The sequence below is a fragment of the Leptonychotes weddellii genome, chromosome 10 (genome assembly GCF_054177405.1).
Source record: "Leptonychotes weddellii isolate Sample4059 chromosome 10, ASM5417740v2, whole genome shotgun sequence".
NCBI lineage: Eukaryota > Metazoa > Chordata > Mammalia > Carnivora > Phocidae > Leptonychotes > Leptonychotes weddellii.
The window spans coordinates 106,877,143-106,900,162 of record NC_138378.1 but is presented as its reverse complement, the minus strand read 5'-3'; the positions used below and the strand labels follow the sequence as shown (position 1 = coordinate 106,900,162).

Here is a 23,020-nt window from a genome sequence, read left to right as displayed (position 1 = left end):
TGATCTACCATTATTATTATTACGTGGTCTTCACCGTGTGGTCTCTTCCTCTCTGTCTCCCTCCCTGTACAAAGTGGGTCCTTGAGACATAAGATCCTGCCTTGGGTTTCACATCGCGAGCACCTCACACTTGCCTGCTCTGTGCTTAGGAAATAAGTGTTGAATTATCAAATTATATTGTGGGTAGAAGAAAGTGTAGTCATGGAAATCACTTGCTTTACTTAAAAAAAAAAAGAGCTGCACACTTCTGAAAATCGTCTTCCACTTTTCCGTGGTACTATAGTCTCCTTTCAGAGAGGTTCCACGACTGCTTCTTGTTCTTCACGTGGCATCTCAGTGAGAGTAGTCAAGAGCCTGCAAATACATTAACTATGTATTTGAAATGCATGTAGCTCCTCACTGATTAAAAGGATCCCAAAGTAAGGCATTTTGCAAAGCAATTACTGTGCTTCCTTGAAATGAAAAATCATCTCCTGTATTTGATGATCTCAAATCCAGAGCCAGTGCCTTGAACAGCCCTGGGCTCCAAGCCACATTCTGTTTGTTGGGGCTTGTTGTGAGAGTTGTGTTGTTGTTGTTCTTCTTTTATTTTGTTTTGCTTTTAAAACCATTTGTAGAGGTCCAAGGCACGGTGCCAAGAGCTTTACATGTTTTGTCTCTGTTCTTACAACAGCCCCATGTCGTAAGCCTGCAATTATCCCCATTTTGCAAATGAGGAAACTGAGTTTCAGAAAGCCTGGGGAGTTTGCTCAACACGCCAGCTCCTAAGTGGTAGAAGTGAGATTTGAACTCAGCCCTTTCTTAGCTCAAAGCCCATGCTTCTCGCTGTCAAGTCTTTTGCCTGGATGCCTGCCTCCTCTGGGAGCTGCAAATATGAAGTGCCCAGAATTAAACTCCCTGTCCTGAGGCTCAAACCTGCTCCTCCCCTACATGCCTGGCTCCGGGCCAGGTCCCCCCACTGCCCAGCAGCCCAGCTACCTGGAATCCCCTCTCCTTCCCCGTCCCCATCACTGCCACCAGCTTCACCTTCGGATGTTTCTCGAGTCCATCTGCTTCCCTCCATTTCCACACCTACTGCGGTAGTCTGGAAAACCATCGAAGCTCACCTAGGGAACAGAGACAGCCGCCACACCCATCTCCCCACCTCCAGTCTGCGCCTTCCTCCCATCCATTCTCCCGTCACTGCAAATCTGATCTTGTCACACCACCGCTTTAAAAAATGTGCAGGGGCCCCTGGCAGGGGAGCTCAGTTGGTTATGCGTCTGACTCTTGATTCAGCTCAGCTCTTGATCTCAGGATGGTGAGTCCAGGCCCTGCATTGGGCTCCATGCTGGGCATGGTGCCTACTTTAAAAAATGTGCAAATACCCCAAACTTGGCCTGAAGATAAAGTGGCTTAAGGCCCACCTTGCTAGCCTCTTATCTCTCACCTCTGTACCTCTGCACCCCTCGTGTCCCACATTTCAGCCAGACATCAGCTGCAAACCCACCTCTGACGCCGGTGAGTCTGGCTAGAGCAGGCGAGCGAGCCCACAGTACCATGCAAAGCAGAGCATGACCTGGAAAGAGCACAGGCCTTCAAGACAGGCAGCCTTGGGCTCGCATCATTGGTAAGATGCTTAACCATTCTGTGGTCTCATTTTCCTCATCTGTAAAATGGGGACAACAACAATACTACTTTGCAGGATTAGTATATCAATTAGGGAAATTCCAGGTTAAAAACAACAACAAAAAACCTAACCCATCACTGGGCAAATGAGATGTGTTCAGAAAATCCTGGGGGTGTGGGTGACATGAGTTTTGTTTTATAGATAAATTCCTAGGGGCTGATTTTTTTAAAGAAATGGATGCTCATCGGAAAAAATACAAAGGATGAGCATTTACACAATGACATCTCACTGGTTTCTACCGTGTTCCTCCGAGGATGCCAGGCCCCTCCTTTGGCACAGCCTGTAGAAACGTCTGGCCTTCCAGTGAACGTCCTCCCCACCCCACCCAGCATTTGGCACATCCCTCAGGTCCTCTCTCTTTAGTCATTCAGCAAACGTGTACACTTTGTTTCCCGAGGAGGTTCGGATGGCCCAGGTGGTTTGGGAGGGACCTTCTGTGAGTGCAGCTTCCCAATCAGAGAATCACCCCGGTGCCCTTCTCTTCTGGACAGCGCATTTGTGATGAGGGACGGGGGCCCCATGCTGCCGCCACGCACACCCCACTCAGCACTGTGGCAGCGTGTTTAAGAACCACTGTGAGTGCACCTTCCGAGCTCAGCCTTTGGAATCTCTCCCAAGACACAAGCATTCGTGATGTGGATTGAGTTCTGATGACCTTCGGGGTAGCTTGCTGCCCCCGCCTCACTTCCCCCGGACGCCATGCCCGAGTTGGGCAACCAGAGGCCACCCTCCGAGCGAGCACCCCTGCCCCCAGGCTCCAAGCTCCAGCGCCTCCCCGACTCCGGCAGCCTGCTCATCGGGGCAGGCCACAAAATGAGGAAGAAAAATCTTTTTAGACTGGAAAAATAGGGCTGCTGCTGCTTTATGGTGGTGTGGTTTATGGTTTTCAAACATTTTAATTAGTTTCATTTTTAATATAAATGCACCCTGTTGTTTCGTGCAGGAAGGGCACAGTTCTTAAAATCTCAGAAATAAAGTAGGAAAATGACAGATTGGCTATTAAAGCATCATACTCAGACGTGTTATTATTATTATTGTTATTTAACGTTGCTGAGCCCCAACACTGAGCCAGGAGGGATGGTGCAGGGTGGAGCTTGGAAAGGTCTAGGGGTGCTGATGATTCAGGTATCAGGGGGCCCCCAGGAGGCTGGCAGTTGCTTTCTCAGCTGTCAGAGGCTGCCCTGCCCCACAGAGACTTCTCAGGGTGCCCGTCAGCCATCTGGTTAGTGGACTGAGGATGCAACTGGGGGAGGGCTAGGCTCTGTGTCTCAACCCCGTCCATCCTACGCTCACTAGTAAACTTGCTGAGATTTCCTGGCACCCCCAGCACCCCCAGGTAGAGATTTGAGCTGTGTTCTTGAGATAGGCGTCCTCCGGAGAAACTCCTCTCTTCTTTAAAACATTTGAATCCGTGAGAAAGCAGGGTTAGACAGACAGGATTTTATTTCAGGGACACTCCTTGTAGTGGGTTGAATAGTGGCCCCTGTACAAAAAATATAGGTCCACTCGGAGCCCCCCAGTGTGACCTTGTTTGGAAATAGGGTCTTCGCAGATGTCACGAAGGTAAGATTCTCAGGATGAGATTGCCCTGGATCAGAGTGGGCCCTCAGTCCAATGACGAGGACACTTTGAAGAGAAAGCAGAGGGAAGGTTGACACGCAGAGATCAGAGTGACGCAGCCACAGACTGGGAACGCCCGCGGCCACCAGAAGCTGAGAGAGATGAGAAAGGACTCTTCCCTAGAGTCTTCAGAGAGAGCACGGCCTGATGGCACCTTGATTTTGGACTCCCGGCCTCCAGAGCTGAGAGAATAAATTCCTGTCATTTAAGCCCCCAGTTTGTGGTGATTTGTCGCAGTGTCCTAGGGAACTGCCGCGCTCCACGAAAGTATCTCATCCTAGCTCCTTAAAGAAGGCCTACCTGAATGGGGGCTGGTTTTTCGCAAAGGATGCTCTTGATGCTCTGAGTGTAATCCAGGCGCAGGATGGCCTGCTGACCTCACTGCTGAGTTGATATGAAATACCATCTCGCCTTTTTCCTCCATGTCAAAAACTGTTTCCATGGGCTTTCTAATGACCACCCACCTGCTTCCTGTGACACATGGACTCCAGTTTGGAAAACTCTCCAAGGGCGAGTAAAGCAAGAAGCCGGGTGCTCCCAACGTCCCCCTCCCGTCCTACGGCAGCGTCCCCTCTGTGTGGGAGGGCACACGTGTTGGTGTTTGCAGAGAGAGGCAGATTTGTGAGTTTGGGGCAAGACTTTTGCCATGGCTGGCATGAGAAAATGGGAATGGACAGATTCTGCTGGTTATTCCTCCGGCAGAAGGCTCTTGATCAAATGCAGAGCGCCATCAAGGAAATTCTTTAAATCCAACAACCACACACTCACTGGCTTTAATTCAGAGGGAAATTCTCTTCCCCACCGTCTCTACCCCTCTTTGACTCATTGTAAGTAAAAGGAGAAGAACGTGCTGGAGCTGTGGTCTTGGCCACACCTCATCCTCAAAGAGGCCATTTTGACTGTGGGGTTTGCAGCAAGGGAGTTCCGAGGCAAGCACTGGGCAAGGAGAGGACTTCTGCAAACCCACACAGCCACCCAGACGAAACCAGCCAAGTGTAAGCCAAGGCTTAGAGGCCTGTTGCAGGAGACAAGCGATCCCCAGGCAGGCTCCAGTCAGCCGGCTGGGCCTGTGCTGTGTCTTTTCCCCAGCTGGTCCCCTGAGTCTAGGTATGAAATTAGATTGCAGCCCAATTGTGAATGCAGCTGTTGTTGGCGGCCCAGAGCCCATCCTGGGGCAGGCGTCAGTGCTCCTCGGAGGATATTTATTCTTTAATCACTTAGGAGTTGGAAACAGAGCTGTGTACCGAGCTCCTGGAGAAAGGCACACTCCTCCCAGATTTGCCCTTTGGGGATTAAAACAGCAGAAACTCTGGGAGCAGAGCGTCTACATTTGGGGAGTACTGGCTCTGCCCAGCGGTGTTTAGGCTGGTAACTAAATCCCTTGGAAGTGATTTAACAACTTGGGTTTAATTTCTTTGGAGAAACGTAGAAACTATTTGAACTGATCACATCCTTCCAAGCCTCTGGCCACACCATAACCCCACATTGGCAGTGCTGGAGCAAGTCCTTAGCCAGGGAGACTGGGGGATGCCTGGGGCGGGGGGGCAGAGAAAGTCAAGGGCAACACCACTTGGTGTAGACACTTGGCCTCAAACAAGGAGAGAAAGCGGAAGACCCAGACCAGAGTACCTGTTAGACCCCCACGGTAGGAATGGCCACGAGCATGGGTATAGATGCACAGAAAGACAGCAAGGGGCCTTCAGGAAGGCCAGACGAATGCATGGATTGGCTCGGCTGGCCTAGCCTGCAAGAGACTGCTCCAAGAAACAGTGCCTTTAAAGGCCGGGGTGGTTCTCGCAAGCACTCAGCAACATGGCAGCTGAAATCGGTATAAGAAAGGAGATGGATTACAGGAGGTGGAATCTGTTACTGAAAGATTCTTGGAGTCTAGCAGCGATAGCCACAGCTCACTGCTAACCGGGAGATTTATGTGACAAGATTATCGATGGTATTAAGCACATTTAGAAGAGAGGATTATACCTACTTCTGGGTCAGTTCCGTGCCACCAGGCCCCGGTCTGGCCAGCGTGTTAACAGATGGGCGGCCGGCTGCACGAAGGTGAAGCTAAATATTTGCACAGTCACAGGAAGAGGGGAAACACAGACAATGAGTATAATGCTTGGTGGCTAAGTTCAGATCCAAGGGAAGGATCTGGCTCGGGGTCGCAGCCAAATCCAGGGCAGGCTCCATTTCTACCTCCTCCCTTCCCTCCCTACCCCCATCCCCTGCTGCCCCCAGCGGCCTCCCCAGATCTTTGTCAGGTGAACCTCCTCCCCCAAGAGGAGGGGACCCACGTGTACCTGGAAACAGGAGGGTGGCGTTGGGAGGCATCGAGGGGTGACAGGAAGGAGACTGTGCCACATTCCCAGACCGGCCACCTTCCCCGAAATGAACTTGTGGGAATAGCAGACGCTTCTCAAGAGGAGGAGGGGCACCATCATCGCTCTGCCACTGGAGAACTTAAAACTAGACCAGGCAGAGCTCCAGAAGACGCGTGCTGCAGGGAGCAGTTCTCCGTGGCCTTTCGGAGGGTGGCTATGATGCGGCCTGGTGGGCCCTTGTCACCGGCGATGCTGAAGCCCAGCCAGGAGCCGGCACTGAGCAGAAGGAGACGAAGTGGCAAGCCTCTGGGCAGGCTTCACTATCTCAGGATCCTCCCCCTCACCCCCAAACAGCCCCCGACTCAGGGCTTGTCGGGCAGCGCTTGACCTTGTGAGCAGAGAATGGAATGTGACCTCAGAAAACATTACTTTTGAAAAATGGTGGTAAAATAAACATAAACACAGAATTCACCGTTTTCCAGTGTCCAGTTGGGCGGCATTTTGCCCACTCACACGGTTTGGCAACCATCGTTGATCTGCGGTTCCAGAACATTCTCGTCACCCCCAGAAGGAAACCCAGACCCATTCCACAGTCACTCCCCATGCCCTGCTCCCTGAAAGCGTTCCTTTTTTAAAGTAAGAGTAAGAGAGTACTCTCAGGGAATGTCCTCTTCGCCAACATGGGGGGGGGGAAGAGCTGGGGCGAGGGTTACCCGCCCCTCCTCGGGAGGCCGTGCGCCCCACTGCCTGGGCACACGCTGCACTGTGTTTCCCTTGTCTGAACCTTCTCTTCTCCCCCTGCCCGCCCCCTCCCCCCGGCTCCACCAGTTTCTTCTTCGCCGCGACCTCAGCTCCTGGCATAGCGGCTGGCACATAAAAAGCTTCAGCAACATTTGTTGGACAGAAGGACATAAAAACCAGTAATTCAGTAGCCGATATGCTACGTCTCATTGTTTGGGGACATAACTCTTTGTCCTCCAGTTGTCATACTTTTGAACCCTGCACAGAAAGAAGCCAACCCAGAGTAGGAAGAAAAGGCCCTTCATGTCGCTCCCTTTAATTAGGCGTCCTGTTAAATTGCAGCAGTTTTGTACTGTGGTCCCCTCAACGTGTCTAGAAGCTCTGAAGAAGCTCTTAACCAAGAAAGCCCGGAGTTCATTTTTATTCTTTTCCTCCTTATTTTCTTTCGAAGGCCAATTTACTTTTTTTAGACATTTTGCTTTTTGCCTATGCCATTTGTTGGGATTTGTGTATCTAACAATGCTCCTTCCACAGAGGGGGCCAGTGCGGTGGACTGGAATCCCCAGGACCCCCCACTAATCACTTTTGATGGAGTAGGACTTGGAGGGTCCGTTATTTTGCCTCGTAATCTAAAGATATCCACTGTTCTCTCGCCTGCTTACATGGAAATAGAAGCCACCTGGAGGGTTCTGCTCTCCCCCACCCCGGCCCCCTCCTCTGCAGCGTCCCCAGGCTGCCCGAGTCCCCACTCTGCTCCCTGGCGGGACCTGGAAAGATCAAAGGGACAGATGACAGTGCTTGGCGCCCATTTGTCACTCTATTGGAGGGAACCAGTTGCAGTGTTAACAGTCAGGCCTGATCCTGTGTTTCATGAATATTTTAGAATGTTTGCTGGCAGAATTCTAACTGCGCCGTGTCCTCCTCGTTGTACGTGTCACCCATATTCCAGAGCTTAATGGAGACTTTGGGGGAAGGAAGCACTTCTCCACATGCCGGCTAAGCTGTTCCGTGTCCAGGGTCTGAAGTCACTGTGGTCCTTCTCATTCTTGCTGCGCACCGAATCACGACACAAGGACAGGAAAACTGGCTCGATTTTTATTGATTGACTATTTAGGGGCTCAGAGAAGAAGCTTGGGCACTGGCCCTGTCGTGACATTTCTCTCAGATGTCTTCAGCCTGTCCTGTAGTGGTTTGTTTCTGAAAAGCCCTCTCACCTGCCCTCCGCTCACCCCAACCCACCCTGTCCTCTGAACCCCATCCTCGGCCCACCCCTCTGTCAATCTTCACAGAAACCACGGACAATTCTGACATCCTCATCCCTGCCGTGCAGTTTGGGCTTGACCTGTCCCCTCTGTACATTCCCTGATGACCCAAAAGCAGGGCTGCTCCCCTTCTTGACCTCCCCGTCCCATAGCCTGGCACAAAGCTGGACCACAGCGGGCCTCAGGAGGGAGGCCATATTGATAAGAGGCCACATGAGGCCCAGGCCTCTCCTTTTCCTGGTGGGAAACCACCCTCGCTCACTTGGGAGCAGGCCAGGTAAGGAGGCCGCATCGTGGGGCCTCAGCATCCCTCACCACCTTCAACTCGCCCCCTCCTGCCAGTTCCAAAGGGTGCCCCCAGTGTGGGCCTCCCAAGCCTCTCCGGGGCACCAAGGCCTTGGAGACACATGCTCCAGCCACGGGTGACTCTGTTTCCCCATGTATGCTTTTTTTCTCCATGCTGTGATGATGGTATCTCTGGGCTTCTCACTCCCCATGATATTTGTGACCAGTCCTGCCTCAGCTCCCCGGGGACAGAGGCTGGGGTCATGGAGCTGTTTTTAGGAGAGACGGGGCAATTGCCATGATCCTTTGCTTAGCGGTCACATGGAACAGAAATGAGACCACGTGCGCCCGATGTCTCCATAACCCTTGAAACAGAGAGACGCTCTGAATCCCACGTTCCTGACTGGCTTCCTTTGAGTGGTTCCACCTTTATTGTCTCTACCTCGCACCAGGTGGCACCCTGTTTGTGAGGCCAGCCACACACACAGGGCAGGCTCCAGAACAGCCTGGGGCCTGGAGACTAGTCAGTCAGAGCTGTTCTCGGAGGGCCACTCGGTGCCCAGCCGGGACTCAGCGGGGGTGAGGCCAGGGAGCCCAGTGGGGGAGTCAGGACAAGCCAGCCAGCCAGCCAGCTACACAGCCTACACAGCAGGAGAGAACCCGCCGACAGCTCTGGCCACTTGCCTGGGGGCCATTGTTCCGGTCACCCTCAGACCTCTTGGTACACCTGAGCAAAGTGTAATGGGGGTGTAGTGAGTATAGGTGGGGGGATGTGTTCACATCTTTGGGGAATGTGGAATTTGGATTTCTCTTGGACCCAGGATCCTGATAAAACAGAACACACATGAGCTCCATTGACGCCGAGGTCAGTTAAGTGCTGAGCTGGGAAAGACGTCTGCGCTGGAATGGCAGGGCACGCCCCCGGGGGCCAGGCCTGGACATGCAGATTTGTGGTGTGGAAGTCAGGGGGGCCTGGGTCAGCTCGGCACCCCCCTCCCTTCTCACTCTGAGGGAATTCTCCGACAAACGTGTCATTCACCAGACACTGATGGACACCAGTGCTGCCGAGGGCGGGTGCACAGGGGCTGAGCGGGGCACAGGTGGCCTGGAGCTGGCCCAAGGGGCCCACGTCCCGGGCAGTGCTTCTCAGAGTGTGACCTGAGGACTTCCTGCTCCGAATCCCCCAGGTGCCTGTCTGATGGGCGGGTTCCCACGCACCACCTCTCCCCCAGCCAGAGTGTATGGAGCGGAATCTCTAGGGTGGCAGCCTGGATTTGCATTTTTACCAGGCTTCCCCAGGACCTTTTATGAGTTGTCCTGGGCTGTCCGGCAGGACGCTGGACGCAATCGTACTGGGCCCAGCCAGGTGCCCCTGCAGTCCTGGGAGGAGCCACCTCACCCAGAACTCTGCTGTGAGGCCTGGAGAGGGTAGGGGGATCCCCCCCCGGACAGCCCCCCCGGAGACAGTGTCCTCACGCTCCCGCTGTGCATGCTGCAGGGCATGCGAGTCTGCTTCCTCTGTGTGTCATGCACAGACTGTGCCCAAAGATGGAGGGTTTCAGACACTCGTCTCCTGGCCTTACTCTGTCTTGCCAATGATACATTGGCCCATAAGCTTCATTTATGTGTCTGTCTCCTGCAACACATGTGCTCCTCGAGGCCCAGGAACTGTCTTATTCATCCTTCTCTCCCTATGCCCAGTGGGCTTTGACACATGGAAGATGCTCGATAAATGTCTGTTCATTTAATGTAATCTGCTGAATTGAGGCAGGAAAGGGCCTAGTGGCCTGTGGGCCCCTTTCCTTGGACCCGGTGAGCAGGAGTAGAGAGAGGGCCTGGCCTGCCTGAAGACCCAATACCTCCCCCCGTGAAGGAAATATTGATTCTGCTGTTTGTTTTGCAAGGAAGCTGTCCCCACTGGGACAGCCAGATCTAGTACAAGTGAAATGGAAACTGGGAAGGAGGCAGCGTTCTTGCAGCTGGTCTATTAATAGGGCGGCCTGGGTGTGTCCGGGCAGAGGGAGAGGCCCTGGGGGGCTACCCTGGAACCCCGCTCGCCTGCCCACCTGCCTCGGCTCTGGACCTGTCTCAACTCTGCTCCTCTCCACGCTGCTGCAGATGGAGGTGGGAGACATGGCAGGTGTCAATCCAGGTCACCTTTGAAGCAGGAGCCAAGTTGAGCAGCCGTGGCTCAGGATTCCAGAGAAGAACTCCTAAAACCCCTGCTGGACACAGCACAAGGGTCAGCAGGCAGACAGCACATTTGGGACCTGCAGGGAAACAAGCTTTTCCTTTCTGCTTCAGAGGAAAATTTGAGTTGAGCAAAGCGGGCCCAATCCAGCAGCCATCTGGACACTACACAGTCTAGAAGCTAAATCCAGTACCCCAGTTACCCAGAACAGCTCTCAGAGGAGCCTTCCCAAATATTAGGGTTTGATCGCTTTTAAAAAGGGTACTAGTGTCTGCAGTGCCAGGCAGATGAGACTACCATGTACAGCTGCACAAGCTGTGCACTGAGCAACTGGGAACTTCCATTCTACGTTCTACTGTACTGTAATAACTTGCAAGGGCACACAGCTGGCATCTTGGGAAAGCCCAGCTGGCTGTTCTGAAGGAGGCTGTTTAAATACCAAGAAATGGAGCAGCTAGCTGGAAGGCCCAGTGTTCAAACCCCTCGCTTGACAGACAAAAACAGAGGCCTAAAGAGGGAAGGAATATATCACACAGCATCTGTGGCAGAGCTAAGTGTATGGTTGGGCCTCTGAGTCCCCAGGCTTCTTTTGCCTCTTGTCACCTTTAGCTTCCTCTTATATTTTACCTTCTTTGGTACCAGTGAGGGATGCAGCCTCGAAGAAAGATCACATTCTGGAACCTTCTGCCTCTTCCCAAGCAGCTTTCTAAATGGTGATTTTTCTCAAAGGCCCTAGACTGGGATGTCCCTTCCACCCGCTCTGTTTGTTCAGGCTTTGGCACATATGTTTCGTCCATTTCACGCCTCCCCTCCAGCTCTCCCCAGATTGTTTCCTTTAGGTTTGGGGTTTTATTTTTTGCATCTGCCCCCCCCACCCCAAAGTATGTGCATTAACCTTAAAACTCAGGGAGCCTTCGGGGCGCCTGGGTGGCTCAGTTGGTTAAGCGACTGCCTTCGGCTCAGGTCATGATCCTGGAGTCCCTGGATCGAGTCCCGCATCGGGCTCCCTGCTCGGCAGGGAGCCTGCTTCTCCCTCTGACCCTCCCCCCTCTCGTGTGCTCTCTCTCTCTCTCTCATTCTCTCTGTCTCAAATAAATAAATAAAATCTTTAAAAAAAAAAAAAAAAAAAACTCAGGGAGCCTTCGAAATAATAAATTCCATCCAACTCCAGGCGTCCTGCCCGGGCTCTTCATTCCTCTCCAGACCTTTGTGAGGCCCAGGGTGGCCAAGCGCATACTGAGATCACCACCCACAGAGAGGCTGCATTTCAGTCTCTAGACTGTAGAGGCCGCGTCTGAAGTCCCTGCTGCCTAGAACCCAGGGGTCCCAAGTAGCCCTTCTGGGACCGGCCACTTCCAGTGCCCAGGCCCAGAGCTGGGCGAACTGCACTCTGAGTTAGCAGCAAACCAAGGCATCCTTGATTCAGTGGAGGTGGGGATGGGGGCCAGCCAAAGGATGCTCATTTATTCATTCATCCACTAAATCAACAAATGGTAGTTAGCACCTACTGCGTGCCTGATCAAAACAAACATCCCTGCCTTTATGGAGCTTACATGCTAATGACTGGAGATAGCTAATACAATAACTAAGTAAATGTCAAGTGGTGTCCTGAGTCCCAAAGAAATTAAGCCAAGAAGGAAGTGAGAGCGTGCCAGGGTAGAAAGTGGGGTACGCCTGTTTAGGCCACACTGGAGCAGACACCTGAAGAAGGTGGGAGCCACCTGGGTGTCTGGGCAGGAGCATTCCAGGTGGAGGGATAACACAGTGCAGAGGGCCGGAGGGAGAAGCGTGCCTGACTTCGCAAGGAGCTATGAGAGGCCGGCGCCCCTGGGGCTTCCGAACTGGACCCCTCTAGCTGCTGCTTTGGGGAGTGGACTCAAAGGAGCAAGGGCATGGCACTGGCCCTCCCCACGGTTCATCTGCGTCCCACACCCTTCCACCCTGCCAGGCATCAGCTGAGGAGCAACCTGGCTTTCTCACGCCAGGTCAGCCTCTGCCCCCGCTCCTTCTGTGGCCCCTTCCAACCAAAGAACGCTCACACCTCCCTCAAAACCTGGCCCTGTCATCTTCTCCCCTCCTGCCCCCCCGCCCCCACAAGCCTCCCAAGGTGGAATGACCTTGGTCTCCCTCTCCCCCTGTCCCCCACCGAGTTTGACACATATAAGGCCTCGGGAAGTGCTGAATGGGAAATGAAGACTCTTGACAGCCCCACAAACCCCTTCCTCTGTCACCTGTCCACCTTAGCCTCTGAGCTGTCCTTGGGCCCGCGGGGCTGGGAGCACAGAAGCTTTTCAGTAAATGTTTGGTGAATGAGTGGGCATTTTTTGAGCACCGACTTGAGTCAGCCTCTGCCCACTCCCTGCCACGGAAAGAGAGGCATCAGGGAAGCTCCCTGGGGAGGGGGTCCTGTCCTCATCAGGGGAAAGCGGGCCCAGCCAGCCTGTGACAGCCGTGGGCTTCACAAAAGGGGACACAGCTAGGGGCTCGGGAGGGTATTAGAGGCCCAGGGCATTAGGCTGCACAGTGGCAGCTCCTGGGTGGTGGCGGAGGGTGGAGGTGTCTCTTTAGTTCCAGGGGAATTGATCCCCGGGTTGAGCCCCAAGCTGCCCATGCAAAGCTTCAGGTCACTTGGACCCAGAGACCCAGGAGTCAGCCTCCTGGAGTTGTCGCTTGCATCTTCGGGCAGCTTCCCAGGCACACTCTGACATGGGGCATGGGACAGGGGCCACCCCAGAGAGAGGCCTAGCATCCACGTGGTAGCAGGCCCCGTGGCATCTTGGGGAACACAGAGATGTGTCCAGGCTCCTGCCAGCCTGGCTGCAGTCCAGGCTTGTCCTGAAGTCAGCCCCTGCTTTGGGCTCACATAGGCTTTTTAGCAGAAATAATCAGTCCCCTTTCTAGAATGGACATGCCAGGGGTGTGGCTTATCTGCCCAAAAGAGAGGGGAGAACAGAGACCTCGAGGCACCCTCACTGCTTCTCAGAGACAGTCAATAGCAGAAGACTTTATAAATCTGTTGGGAGCAGAGGATCTGTCTTCTGGCCCCAAAAGGGTGTGGGAGCCTCCCTGACCTCCTGCGAGTGAGCTGGTCCAGGAACTGAATGCCTGATCTGGAAGCCTTTTTAGGGGACTTACAGCACTTGGTTTTATAGGTTTGTAAGACTTTTTTTCCCCCGACGGCCACACTGGTCCTGTCAGGGGCTTTGTCTTTGTGCCCATGGCGGGGTCACAGGGAAACAAGCCAGCAGGCGTGGAAGGGGATCTTGACCACGATGGCTGAATTGGGGCAGGCCACAGATTTCCTGTGTGGGGCATGCCCCAAGCTCCCAGGAGTACTTGGGCAGATTGTCTCCCCAGCCGGAGAAAGAACATCTCAGTCATCAGGGAGCCTTGTCCAGTGGCTTGTTGATGGCTCGACAAGTTCTTATGTCTGAGATTCAAAAGTGGAGAAAGTCAGTCATTTATCCTGGTGCTGTGTTTACAAAACCTGGATGGTTTGCAGCCAAGCAGACGCCGGCAGGCTTGGGCTGGATTTTTCCCGTCTTTTCCACTGGGACAAGCAGTGGGTTGAACCAGAGTAGTGAACACCAGGGTCTGCGTCGAAGAGACCCACAGGCCTTTCACTCTCCTTGAGGCCCTGTCTCCCCAGCATGCTGGTGATTCTGGGTGCCCTGGCATAGCAGAGGATGTGGGTCCTTCCCTCCCGTGGAGGTGGCCTCTCCCACATTCCTTCGGGCAGTGGTGAAGGGGGAGAAGGGATGGGAGGACATCAGACCCTCCCCCCATAGAAGATGTGCAGTCAGGACCAGGGTGGTCCGGTGAGCCTGCCCCTGTCTGCTGATCCAATGGCACCTAAGAACCCACACTCTGAAACACACTGTCTACACCTAGGAAAGGCCTCCCTTGAGCCCCTTCTTCCAGGTTAGACATCTCGGACTGCAGCAGCCTGGAAGCAGGAAATTCTAAGGGAGGGCCCCCACTGGAAGCATCAGGGGCGTGAGAAATCAGGGCACACCTGAGACCAGGTCTGCCCAGGAAGGGCCCATTGTCCTCAAGCCTTCCTTTCTGGCTCCTCCTCCCCGCTACACAAGAGCGCCCATCTGAGAGAAGGACTCTGAGCCTTTCCCTGCCACCCACATGCTGCCAGATCCCATGCCTCAGTTTCCCTGCCTGTCAAGGTGGAAACCCCCTGCCTGCCCACCCCATGAGGTAGGAAATGAGAGGCGGGGTGTGGCAGGCCCTGCAGGAGGGGACAAATGAAGAGCCCTTACGATTATTGGCAGCAGTGGTGGAAAGGTTCTGACTTTCCTGCCTGGGACCCTGGCCTGTAGTTTCCTGGGCTGCCCAATGGAAGAGGCTGGGGAGCCGCAGGCTTCAGGGAACACACAGTGATTTCATGGTCAAGGCAGGCGCCAGGCTGCCAGGGCCAGGGGCAGGGCGGTGTGGGGGGTACGTGTACCATCTGGAACTGATCGGTGTTTTCCTGAAGTCAGAGGCCAAGCGCAGACTTCCTTCCTTCCTGGCTTCTCCAGGCCCTGGAGTGGGTCCCCACCTGAACCCAAGAGCAGGGACGTTTCATTCCCTTGATGATTTGTGGCCCAAACCCTCAGGAGCTCCCTTCCCCAGGCTCAACAGCACCCTCGCTGTTCTTTGTTGGCTTCTCTTCAGCGTCTCTCTCTGTAAACACATTAAAAATTGCCTTCCGGTTTGAGTTCCCCACCTCTCCTGTAATTTTCTGGCTTCCCCTGATTTCAGCCTCCAGGATTGAAATTCTTTCTCCTGGTCTCCATGAGGAATTGGTGAAACAGAAAAAGCAGGAAATTAATGTCCCAGCCTCAAGGCTCCACACAGTATTAGATGGAATTAAAGTAGAATAATGAGTCAATACACACACAACTCTGTTGTTCTTTGATTTTCCTTTCAAAATTCACGTAGTGAACGCTTCCTCTGTCCCACACCGTCTTAGGCTGCGAGACTCGATAACGTCCTGAATGAATTTACATACCAAATGGGTTTTAATTTTATATTTTCGCTTAAGGTCAGGACATTTATTTATTATCATTATTTATTACTGAAGCACGAGTGGTTTTAATTATTTTTGTGTTCCTCCTACAAAGCAGGACCACTGCTAGCTACGGAACATTTTCTGTTTCCGCTCACATAAATAATATAGTTTTTAATTTCATGAAGATTTAGTATTCATCTGCTTTGTAAATTAAAGTCATCATTTACCACAACAGAGACAGAGTGTTCAGAACATCCTGGTGGACCTTCTCAGGGTGCCCTTCGGTGATCGCTTTTCCCAGCTTTGGTCTTCTGACGCAGGTGCCCAGAAAGAGGGCCCCGCAGACGGGCCGGGAGAGAGGAGGGTAGTGGGTGTGGAAAGGGGGCGATGCAGGGAGGGGAGAAGAACCCCTTCTCTCATAAGACATCCCTCTGTTCCCCCCACAGAACCCTTCCAAATCCAAATGTGTTTGCCTCTGCTGGGCAGATAAGAAACCTGAAGTCCCTGCACCTCACCTTGCCCGAGGCCACTTACATCCAAACAATACGTTCAGATCCAAATATGTCTGACTCCAAAGTTCATCCCCTTTCCCTCCCCACCCTCTCTGTGCCAGGGCGTGGGAAGGTGGGCAGGCGTCTGTACCCAGGGCTGGGTGGAGCCTGGCAGACGCTTGGGCCAACCTGAGTGAGAACAGAAACCCAGAGCCGGAAGGAACAGGCAGGGATGGGTGGAGGGCGGTGGCCACTGGCCAGGCCGTGGGCATGACTGCGTGTATCTGCGTGGCGAGGGGAGAAGCATCCTGACTGAGGGGACAGAGGTCTTCAGTCGTGCCGAGGGACGCTGTCCCACACACAGCCAGGAGAGTCAGTCTGGCTACCCTGGAGTCACCAGTCTTGTGAAATCCCTCTCCCCCGTGCTCCTAACCCACTCACTCTTTCCACCTAGATCCTCACCCCTTTTCAGGGAGGCTGCCGGGTCAGTAAATGAGCTCCCATAAATTATGATTCCTTGCCTGTAAATGACTCTCCCCTGCTTCCCCGTGGCTATCCCGGCCATCTCTTGGCTGGCTCCATCCTCGGAGGCATTCCCAGAAGGCAGACGATGGTCAACAGGAACCATTTGCATGCTTCCCATTGTTTGTCACAAGGACACCCTTCCATGGCCCCACTTTTGCTGCCAGCGTAGCCTCTGGAATGAACAGGCAGTTTGGGGTTGCCATGGAGAAGCTGGGCCCTTTGGTGGTTTGAGCCGTGCTCCGCGTCACAGAAGGCCCTCGCCCACCAGCCAGGGCAGGGCAGGGTAGCAGCCTCACACCCCGGTGCCCTCTGCTGGGACCCAGCCAGCCAGCTACGTCCCCAGCCCTCAGTGCTCTTAGCAGGTAGAAAACGTATTCATTTAAATGATGCCAGTTTCATTCTGCCGGGGTTTTTTCCAGTTCTCATGCGGGCTCCAGCTACAGATCAGCCCCTGTGAGACTCCGTCCCCAAGCACAGGTCTTGGTGTCCTGGTGGCTGTGTCCCTGGGAGAGGAAAGAGCCCATTTCGTAACCAGGCAGAGTCGCTCGGACATTCACCATGATTAACCAGGGGCCGGGCCACACGGTTCTTGTGCACAACATGGCTTAAATTTAAGCAAAAAATAGAGCTCACCCTGAGTCATCCTCCTCCGTGACGGAAGATGAGATTGTGTTAGCAGCAATACAGCGTGTTAGGGGAAGTCCCCTGCCCGAGCAGGAATGTACCTCTTTAGTGTGTCTTTAATTCCTCTCCCGTGAGCATCTCTCTCTAAATAAGGGAGCCAGAAAGACTTCGAGGCTAGGGCAAATCCACCTCTTACCTAGAATGGCAAAATCCTTGGCTCCATCTCAGACACAGGCTCCCCCAGGAGGACATACATAAATAGTAGATTCCTGGTGCATATTCTACCCATTTTTCAGATTTTCTTCCTTCTTACTCATGGCACTGACTCAAATGGTACTTCTGGATTGGTACCAGCCCAGCCAGATAGGTGCCTGGGGGAGGCAGGAAGTCTCGGGGCTGCATGGAGAATCAAAGAGAACTAATGGCAAAGTCTCTTCCCACTGGAAAGGGAAATAAAATAGCTTTCGGAGCCGTATCGCTTGCTGTTTTATACAGGGGGCCCTGCTTTTGTTAGGCGGGCTGCCACTGAAATCCAGACCCACACATTAGAAAGACATTTTTAGGGGAGGCTTCCTTTTAAAAAGGTGCAATTAAGCATGTGTTTACCATTTCCCCATTTTATAAAGGAGGAGATGGGAGCTGGAGATGGGGAAGCCTACCCTAGGGCACATAGCTGGGAAGAGGTGGCACCTCCTACTCTGTGTGTTCAGAGATCTGTCTTTTCTGATGATCCGCGCAGGTCCCAGCCTCTGATGGACGTGTTATTTCCTCTGCTCAGCCAGCACACCTGCCTTCAGGGACCCTCGGTCTGGCTGCAGAGGCAGAACTAGGCAAGGAGAAAGTCAGGACTGAGGTAAGGCCACTGGTAATTAGGCTTCTGGCTACAGCAGACATGGCGGCCCACCTGAAGGAGGCTGGGGACCTGATGGCTTAGGGTGGAGACTGGGAAGGGCATTGAGTGGCTCAGAAGTCACCAGCCTGGCAGGAGCAGGTGGGACCAGCGGAGAACAGGGAGAAGGAGGCTGCATAAGGGAAAAGGAGAAGGAGCAGGGGCTCAAATGCCTGGATGATAGGGGCATGGGGGGCACACGAGGGGGAAATGGTCCTAGAATCGAGGTCCAAAACCTCCAGGCTCTGCTGCAAACCTGCCATGTGTCCCTTCACCTGTCCCTAACACAAATTTCTGTAAGGTCCCTTCTGGCCCTGACATGCCGCCAATCCAGGACGGTGCCCTTGCAGGTCCTTCTAAAGAGAAGAGAGAAGAGGCTTCCACTGCCTCTGGGCCCGGTGCCAGGAGCAAGGCTCCCTTCTGATACAGGGAGCTCTTGCTTCTGTGGGAAATCAGCTGGGGGGCTCTGCAGGGCACAGGGAAAAAAGCATCCTGTCATGGGGACAAGGATAACCAGACCGAGCACACTCGAGGTTGACAATGAGAGCAAGGGTGATGATGGTTGGCATTTATTGAATCTTTACTGTCTGCCAGGCTTGCGTAAGCTCCTTGCATCCGTTTTGCATCAAAGCCTATGGGGCAGGTATTATTATCCCCCTGTTAAGATGGAAAACTGAGGTTTAGGGAAGTTCATTTGCCAAAATCATTTGCAAAGTAAGTGACCTTCCAACGTTCTGACCTCAGGTTGGTCTGGCTCCAAGAAAGAGTGCAAGACCTTAACATTCTTGTGTTTGCCTCTGGCAAAAATGCAAATTCAGGTGGCGTTCACTGAAGGGCTTGCACACACATGTGCACACTCCTACTTCTGCCATGCATATGCACACACAGCCCTGTCCTGTCTGCACCCACATTCCCTGATGCACGACTCCCCCTGCAGCCACAGACGCCTGCATGGGAGCTACCCCACCCCCCGCCACAGTCACAGGAAGAACTCAGTGCCCCTCTCCAAGGACAGATCACAAGCTCACGAGGGTAGCAGGGTCTGCAACAGAGAAGACTCCAGAGCGCCCGCATGCGGCCCCGTGGTGGCCCAGGGGAAGGCTCCAGCAGAGGCCTGGGCTGTGGTGCACTTAGCTGATGATTGGGAGTCTCCATCATGCCAGGTCCATGGGCTGTCCTCCCTCCAATAATGGCACAGGGAGCCCAATTGCTCAAAATGGCCAATATCGAACTGAGGCTTGAGGGTACAGAACTGCAGTGCCTGTGCTTGCTAGATCACGGAGGCAGCCTCCTTTAGACCCAGAAGGCTGGGAAATGGGGGCAGGCCTGGGAACGCCAGACCCTGCATCGGGCCCCTTGGGAGCTGCAATGGCTCAGGCCAGCTTGCCTGGGGAAGGGTCACAAAAACCCCCAGATTCCTATCCTAGCATTCTTTCCTATTTAAGGAGCGTTTTTGACTTAAGCAGCTACCCCAGGGCAGTCAGGGGCAAGAGAAGTCGGGAATGTTACACTTCTCAGAGAACAGAGGAGGAGAAAAATGCATCCTGCAGAATTGCCTGAAGCTGATACAGGGATACTCGCGGAGCTTCAAGCTCTGGGTTCGAGGCCCAGGTGTCCCACTGGCCTTTCAGCACGCCTTGATCCCCGTTTCCTCATCTATTAAGTGGGGAAAATACTGAGGTCCCCTGAAAACCTCACAGGTAGTTGTAGAAAATGTTGAGGAGCTCCACAATAGCCAAACTATGGAAAGAGCCTAGATGTCCATTGACAGATGAATGGATAAAGAAAATGTGGTATATATATACAATGGAATATTATGCAGCCACCAAAAAAAAACCCCAAATCTTGCCATTTGCAACAATGTGGATGGAACTAGAGGGTATTATGCTAAGTGAAATAAGTCAATCAGAGAAAGACAATTATCATATGATCTCACTGATATGAGGAATTCGAGAAACAAGACAGAGGATCATAGGGGAAGGGAGGGAAAAATGAAACAAGATGAAACCAGAGAGGGAGACAAACCATAAGAGACTCTTAATCTCAGGAAACAAACTGAGGGTTGCTGGAGTGGTGGGGGGTGGGAGGGATGGGGTGGCTGGGTGATGGATACTGGGGAGGGTATGTGCTATGGTGAGCACTGTGAATTGTGTAAGACTGATGAATCACAGACCTGTACCCCTGAAACAAATAATACATTATATGTTAATAAAAAAAATAGTTTATCTCCCCCCTAAAAAAAACAAACAAACAAAAAAAGAAAATGTCGAGGAGCTCTCCAAATGCAGAAGACAGGGCTTTTCCTGTCAGTAATAACAAGAGAAGGTGCGGAAGGAAATGTCCGTTTATTCAGCCAGCTTTTCAACCCTCAGCAGCTTCTAAAGTAGTGAGATATCTTTAAGTATGTATAAATGTAGATTATATGATATATACATTTAATATAGGAAATATCAATATCTGTATACATATATAAATATTTTTATATTTATGTGTGGACACAGATGTAAATCTACGCAGGCATGTATGCATATGTAATTTGGAAACGTGAGAACAAGAGGAAGTCTAAATGAGAATACTGGCACTCATGCTTAATAGTACCCACGACTTTTTTTTTCCTCTAGCACTTTCTGCTGTGGACGGGAAATGTGTATCATACTTTTTAAAATTTTTTTTTTTTAAGATTTTATTTATTTATTTGAGACAGAGAGAATGAGAGACAGAGAGTATGAGAGGGAGGAGGGTCAGAGGGAGAAGCAGACTCCCTGCCGAGCAGGGAGCCTGATGCGGGACTCGATCCCGGGACTCCAGGATCATGACCTGAGCCGAAGGCAGTCGCTTAACCAACTGAGCCACCCAGGCGCCCATACTTTTTTAAATTTAAAAACAAAGGGAAGGGGCACCTGGGTGACTCAGTCAGTTAAGCATCCGACTCTTGATTTCGGCTCAGGTCGTGATCTCAGGTTCGTGAGATTGAGCCCCGCGTCAGGCTCAGCACTGAGTGCAGAGCCTGCTTGAGATTCTCTCTCTCCCTCTCCCTCTGCTCCTCCCCCTGCTCATGTGCTCGCTGTCTCTCTCTCAAAAATAAATAAATGCATACATAAATAAAAAATGAGCCCCACCTCTTTGCAAGGCTCCGCTGGGCGCCATGTCCCTTCTCTGTGCTTCCTTCCACACATTGGTTACATAGAGCTCCTGTGGGCTCAGCCACCTTTTGTCATCCCATCGCCTTCCTTAGCGTGTCCCCCAGGGGTCCTGGCCCCTCCATTCCCCAGTGTGGCACTCGCCTGCCACTTGAGGGGATATACCACAGGAACCGCAAGGTTTCTTCATATTTTCAGTGTGGGGCCAGGGTAGGAGTGAAGAGGGAATTTGTCCCCACATATTAGCTGGAACACAGCCTGAGCTGGAGGTCAGTGACACCAAAATAATTGGAGGTAAGAGCTGTGAGGCCATTAAGATAAATTTTTGACATAAAAATGTAGGCTGGTTCATGAAAGGTTGCAGTGACAATAGGTTATGGCGACAGCTTTTCAACAACTGTGTGAGCCTCCAGATGGAAGGGAATTCAGCATAATGAATTATGGGCAATCTGGACAACACAGTGTCCTTTTATGGGCATAGATCTAAGGGAAGAATCAAGTTATTCAGACTGGCCTGTATTAAATAGCGTGTTGTTAGAACATGGAGCGGAGAGACGGTGAGAGGTTGGAGGTGCTAAAGACACAGCACTGAGGCGGGAAGGCCTTGGCACCAGGCACTCGTGGCTCCGTCCGTGGTCTAATGAGCGTCCTCGCCCGCGGGACCCCAAGCTAAACACCACGCGCGTCTGTCAGGGCTCTGGGGCCTTCCTTTGAAGGGAGCCCTGTTCCTCCACCAGCTCAGGTTTTGCTCAGTTTTGCCCTTTTGGTGACATTGCCCCCACTCACCCCCGGATGAGACATGTGGAACCTTCTTAAAAGGGAGGTTCTCTGGGTGGGAGATGCTGCCAGAAAGAAGGGAGCTCAGGGAAGGGTGGGCTCCATCAGGCTGGGAGACGGGAAAGGCATGGCTCGCGCCGGACCCTCCCTGCCAGAGTCTGCCCTTGGCTTCTGATCACCATCTTGTGTGAGTCACAGAGCAGAAGAGGCCACCTTCACCCCTGTCCCCCTTCACTTAGGGGAAATCGTAGCAGCCGTAGTGACAGCTATCCTTCCCTGAATGCCTGTGTGTATCTGACACGGTATGGAGCACCTCACTCCATCTCATTTACACCTCTCACCTACCCCATGACATAAGTATTGTTATTCCCATTTCGCAGACAAGAAAACGAAGGCCTGCAGAAGTTCATCTGCAGCTAGCTACTGTTCACACTGGTCGGAGTTTAAGTGTGGATGTGTCTGGCCCTTTAGTCTGGGCTCCCAACCACTGCACTATACTGTTCCCACTTACAGACACCCACACACTTGAAATCTGAACAAAAAGCTTCCAAAGGGTAAAAGAGCTTGTAAAGGCCTTCCAGGGCTATTGGGGGCTCAGCAAGTGGGGAGGCACGGTTTGCTTGGCTGAAAAAATTCCCACACATTTTAAAGGGGCTTTGGTTGGGTGGAACGTCCTTGATAGTAAAATGTCTGAGTTCAGTGATTTCACTGTGGATGTGTGAATTTATATTAATAATTTGTTAATGGCAGTTAAAAGAGATGAAGTCATTTATGTGGCTGTAAAGGAGCGAAAGTCCACACTGGAGCAGGTGCATCTGTTAGGCCTTCACTTTCTCTGGTTTGCCGCAGGGAAGCATGGGCAGGTTTGGGATCTTCTTTAACCAAATTGTGCCTCAGATAAGGGCAGACCCTTTAGGGACCACCTCGGTCCCCAGGGAATACAAGGCCAAGCCAGGGTCTGTGAGTGCTGAGTCACCCACCTCTTTGTGATTTCCTTCCAGATGCTAGAGCTCTGGAACAAGAACAAATTCCTCTGGGCGAGCCCACTGGAGTGTGGGGGAAGGCACTTCAGCTCTGAGCCTCCCAGTGAAGAGCATGAGTGCACCTCTGTCTTGGGCAGTTCTGGCTGCTGGAAGAAATATGTCATGGCGATTTGTAAACAACAGGAATTTATTTATTTTTTTATTTTATTTTATTATGTTATGTTAGTCACCATACATTCCATCATTAGTTTTTGATGTAGTGTTCCATGATTCATTGTTTGCATATAACACCCCAGTGCTCCATGCAATACGTGCCCTCTTTAATACCCATCACCAGGCTGGGGCGCCTGGGTGGCTCAGTCGGTTAAGCGGCTGCCTTCGGCTCAGGTCATGATCCCGGGGTCCTGGGATTGAGCCCCGCATTGGGCTCCCTGCTCAGTGGAGAGTCTGCTTCTCCCTCTCCCTCTGCCTGCCTCTCTGCCTACTTGTGCTCTCTC

At 52.5% G+C, this 23,020-nt stretch overlaps 1 protein-coding gene and 1 long non-coding RNA gene across 6 annotated transcripts in view; both read left to right on the top strand.

The window, feature by feature from the left end:
- KLHL29 (kelch like family member 29) overlaps positions 1–23,020 on the top strand; it is a 302,753-nt gene that overhangs the window by 175,344 nt on the left and 104,389 nt on the right. The gene's annotated exons all lie outside the window — the stretch shown is intronic.
- LOC145723676 (uncharacterized) overlaps positions 12,573–23,020 on the top strand; it is a 35,874-nt gene continuing 25,426 nt past the window's right edge. Inside the window, exon 1 of the long non-coding RNA XR_014148926.1 lies at positions 12,573–17,587. This is a non-coding gene — a long non-coding RNA (uncharacterized LOC145723676). The remainder of the gene's footprint in view (positions 17,588–23,020) is intronic.